Here is a 5,486-nt window from a genome sequence, read left to right on the forward strand (position 1 = left end):
ATCTGCTATTTATTTTAAAATTAACAATCGGAATTCTCCTGAATCTTAATTCCAAACCTAGCGTCCCAGGTTCAAATTCTCGGTCTATCCTATCTCATTTTTACTTACTTACAAGAACAGGGGACGGGGACTTGTTCTCGTAACAGTTCATTTAAACTTAAAATCATTAAAATTGGTCAGTCATCTCATAATATGTATACTGAGTGTATATTGAATTTTCAAGTTTCTTCGACAAGTTTGAATGCATATACAAAAGTCTACAAACCTCGCAGTTTGCATTTGTATACGTTACGCCCAGATCCTGGTATCGAAATTCGATATAGATGCCCGAGTTTGACCGAAAAACTGACAAGGTTTGACAAAAGGCACATGTAGAAAGATGAAGTTAACTTTTGTCAGTGAGCATAATGTTATCAGTTCCATAATCCAAATAATTCACATTACAATTTCACTTGCAAAAAAAAGTCTAAATTGCCGTCTGTATTCTTTATCGAGATATTTTTTTTTATTAGTGATTAGACGAATTGCAGACAAGTGAGCAACAATTCGATTAATAGCTGAATCAAATTATTAACTACTGAAAATAAAATGACGAAGTGATATAGATTAATATGTGGATGGCTTTATATTTTTATTAAGTAGATGGACATTCTAGACACGTTTTGAGCTTAAGGAAAAGATATTTCGAAAAAAACATCTGGTGGGATAAACCAATGAGATTTGCATACATGCAGATATTAGTGTACATCTCTCTCCTCCGCTCTCTCTCTCTCTCTCTCTCTCTCTCTCTCTCTAACACACACACACGCTCTGTTTCTCTGTGTATATATATAGTATGTATATATATATACATATAGTGTGTATATATGTGTATATGTTTGTATATATATATATATATATGTATGTATATATTTATATATATGTACATATATGTCTATATATATATATATTTTTTTTTATAATATATATATATATATTTATTTATATATATATGTACATATATGTCTATATATATATTTATAATATATATATACATATATATACACTTTTTTACTTATGTTCACCCCTTACAAGTTATATCGTCACTTAGACGTAAGGGGCTACTATTTAGCACCATGCCTAGAAAAGATTAACAAAATGTTGGTTAACGTTACATAAAAACTTCTGCATATCAGAAGGGAAGTTAGTAGCAGGACGGGAATTCCAAGTTTAGCTGTTCGAGAGAAAGAAAGTATTAGAATAGAAAGCTTTCTAGCGTTTGGGGATCTCAACAGGGAAGGGGTGGGATTTTATTGCTAAGCGGGTTTGTCGGAAATATGTTCGTCGAGGGGTCACAAGTGCAACGAGTTCATCAGAGCACATTCCAATAAAATATTTGTAAAATAGGCACAGAGATGTTACATTGCGGCGATGGGACAGAGGTTGGATCTTTGTTAACAAAGTGCGACCTACAGGATTGAAAACACTTTTGGATCCTATCCAAGAAGGAAAGGCTAGTGGTAGATGTACCAGCCCAGATGTAATAATACTTCATGCAAGGGCGAATCGTAGCCTTTTCGAGCTACAGTATACTCTCAGGTATAAGTAATCTTTTAGCTCGATAGAGGGAACTCGCTTTCATTGCAGCGGCTTTCGCAATATCCTCAATGTTAAGCCGAGGAGTTTGAAGGAAGAATTCTTTGGTAGGGTGTTATTTGTCATAGATATAAGCGGTTGGCGAGACGTTTTGTAATTGTTAAAAGATAGCAGCTTAGTCTTACAAGCATTAAATTCATACGCGACCCCATTCTACTACAATTACTACTGGTGGTAATTTTCTTACGATTCTGACATCGTTTTAGTTTTATATACATCCGGTCTTCTCTCATGCATGTTATAAAACGTTGTATCGTTTACAAGTATACCCATCTCGAGCACAATATTATCAGGCAAGTCGTTTATGAATATCAGGAATAATTGTGGTCTAACGATCGACCCCTGAGGCACTACTACATTAACGTTAGACTGCTTGGGTGTACGTCTATCAATGACAACCAGGATGATCCTACTTTCTAAGAAATATCTAATTGTATTTAGTATGCGTCCAGTTATACCATAGCATTTAATTTTCATTAGCAGCCCTTCGTGCCAGACTTTGTCAAAAGCCTTGAGTATAGCAAAGTCCGCATTATCCAGTACATGATGTATGCGTTCAGACATGACTGTTAAAATATCTGCAGTAGAAGGACATTGCCTAAATCCATACTATTTTTCAGAGAGAAGATTTGCTTTTGCGAGGTGTTGGACTAATTAAGGTCTCAAAGATTTTAACAGAAATGAGAGGGGGGGCGGATAGGGCGATCAATTGAAGGGGTCAGTCCTTACACCAGAATTCTTGTAACTTGGTACCACAGAGGCTATTTTTCATATAATAGGAAAGCAAGATTCAGCAAGGCGTTTATTGTAGAGATTGGAAACTACGAGTGCTAATTAAGTTGAGCATATTTTTAAGTTAGTATAGCAGGGATGAGATCAGTCCCACACGCCTTGATGGTGTCTAAGATTTTTTATGATATCGCGGACATGAGAAGGGGTGATTTTTACATCATCTAGTGTGGCTTCAGTCAGCATAGGGAAATTTAGGAGGGAGTGGTTTGTTGGCTCTAAGATGGTGTTGGAAGCGTTCTCGGTTGCCGTCTGCTTGTTGGATAGAAGATGAATTACTTATTTCCATTTATTCGCTACACTACTATGGATTTTCCAGAAATCACGAGTTCCTATCTTTTGCGATTTTATGCATTCTTTGATTATTTCAGCATGCTTTCTTTTGGCTGTCGCTATTTCTCTTTTTCAATGATCTCTAACATCTACGGTCCTGGATATGACCTTAAACTATATCCGATAGTGAGGACCCAGCTTGCAGGCCTTAGGGAGTGTGGAGCCACCCTTTAATTGCCATTGCTCCCAGGTCCACTCTGACCCGGAGTGGTAGCACCTGTTAGGGTCCCAACTATGGGTTAAATAAAATACGACTTAAAAAACAAATATACTATATTAAAAAAGTGTTCTTCAAAATCACCAGATTCGGCATTAAATAACCTGAAAAGGGTTGATATGCCATAAAATAAAACAACCAACCAACCAATCTAACATCTACGAATTTTTTGCCTATTTGTATTTGACTTATGACGTACAAACCAGCGGAATATATGCTGTCCTTGTGCAATAGCAGCTGCACAATATGTAGTAAATCTTGGAAGTGAACGGGGTTTGCTATAATACTTCTGTATGGAAACATTTCTGCAAGGTCCGCTTTGCACCATTCAGTTGTCTCAATGACACACTGTTCTGCGTTAGTTACTTATATTTTCTCTACTACGTCAGGATTGTACCCTAAACGATCATGTCCCTGATAGAAAAAATGCAGCACTCTCCTTAGATAATAACTAATTGACAAATGCACGTGAATGTATAGAATCTAACATTTTGTTTAAGATTTTCTCTTTAAAATTCAATACGTGATATTGTACAATTGAATGCAATAATCAAAGAAGAAAGCGCCCGCGTGTTCGTGTATTGTGCGGTTATACAACTTACCTTCGGATGGGATCTGAGAGAGAGAGAGAAATTAAAGATGGCAGCCATGGATTTATAAGGTGTAGTCTCGTGGAATCTCACGAGATCTCATCTTCCGCTACACGCGTATGCAAATGGAATGGGGTCAGTTTTCTAATAAAATGCCTGTTGGCAGAGGTGGTTGGGAGAACACGTGCTGGAAGTTGAGAGAGAAAGTTGACAGTGACGAATTCTAGCTGAACTTTTGCTTTTTGTATTTATTTTATTTTGTTTTGCTGTTTACCAGCCCAATTAACTGCAGGTATTTTTAAGTAATAAATGATTACACCTTTCTGATTTACTTGGTTTATACTTTTTGTCTTATCTACTCTTTTTTTTAATTTTTACATAGTTTCCTAACCCGGTAACCTAATTCTTATTTTTAATTCTCATTTCTATCATTATCCACATTCCTATTTTTTAAATTTACAGGTCCAATTTTAGATGATGCAACAGAGTATATGTACCTGTCCTTAAAAATCTTTTCGATCTCCTAGATATATCCTCTTGCTATTATCCACCTTAATCTCACATTGGTACACAATTTCAGAAATTCAGCAATTGCCCCCTAATAGGCATTCGTTAGGTATTCTACAGTTTCATGTCTCTGAATTTAGTTCACCTGATTCAATCGTATTTTTATACACTATTTTGTTTATTTTACAATTATTAGAACCTTTTTATATAATGGCCTAAATTGGCAGAGGTGGAAAATGAAAGCTAAACCGTGTTCGTATTAAATATTTTACTTAATCTATTCTCTAAGAGGAAGTTCTTATCAATAATTTTCTAAAATTCATTGAGGATATTCTTTTAAATATAATCGCGAAAAGGCGGATTTAACCAGACTTGTTTTTCGTCTATTTCTCTTATTCTCATTATTATCAACTACATTATTTTTCATTTCATTCTTTTTATTCTTCTTATTATTTTTATACCCATTTTATTCGTAGCATTTTTCTTCCTTTCATTGCCATATTCTATATGATATTGTGTAGTTTTTTTCTGCTATTTTTATTATTATTCACCTCCTATATGTATTGATTTCTCCATGATATCCGGACTTACTTAATGCTTCATTAAAATAATCTTTATTTTTATCAAAAATAATCTCATATTGTGATAATCCAGATGTTCCTTTGATATACTGGGAATAATATCTTTTTTCGTACACTTCGAAGGATTCGATTTATAATCTACATAAAATAGTGTCTGGTTCAGTTTGCGATAGTGTTCATAAGTATTGTCGTTAAGATTTAGAGTTATATAAAAAAAATCACTGTTTTACAATTGCAGTGTAGTGTTATTTCCAATTAAATTAATTCAAAATATTTTAATGTTCTTTCATTTTTTCCCCTGTAATTCAATCGCTTGAATTGACTAAAAATAATGCCTCATCTCCATTTGGGCTCGATATATTCTGCTTAGGTAAGTACGGCATGATCACGTTTTACGCACCGGTTCCCATCAGATCACCAAAGTTAAGCAACGATAAGCCTGGCCAGTACAAGGTGGGTGACCATTTGTGGCTTCCAGGTGCTGTATGTACCCTCTGCTTATCTCAGCATTGTTTCCAGTTGTCCTGGATTCGTCCTTGCCATTTGACTTAAGCAGTGCCGATTCAGAAGAGGTGTGGTTGGGGACTATTATCCTCATCTTTTTTTTTTTAGTTGTTATTGCTGTTGTTTCGCGACGTTTCGGCCAACTATTACTCTGGCCTTCGTCAGTTGGTAACCGCGACGGGAGAGGAATACCGAATCTGCTAACTGCATTCTCAGCAATTATTGCCTTTCCATAATTGTTGTCGTCTCACCACGCTTTGGCCAAGTAAGCCTCTGGGTAGGATTGAAATCGCTATCTTCAGACAATGTTCATATATATTGGCTCGTATA

General features: G+C 35.5%; 1 pseudogene; it reads left to right on the forward strand.

Moving 5' to 3' along the window:
- The first annotated feature begins 5,024 nt into the window (after window positions 1-5,024).
- Window positions 5,025-5,142, forward strand: LOC145263956 (5S ribosomal RNA; annotated as a pseudogene).
- The last annotated feature ends 344 nt before the right edge of the window (window positions 5,143-5,486 follow it).

This window comes from Euprymna scolopes, chromosome 39 (assembly GCF_053919585.1).
Source record: "Euprymna scolopes isolate OS-2025 chromosome 39, ASM5391958v1, whole genome shotgun sequence".
In the NCBI taxonomy this organism is placed as follows: domain Eukaryota; kingdom Metazoa; phylum Mollusca; class Cephalopoda; order Sepiida; family Sepiolidae; genus Euprymna; species Euprymna scolopes.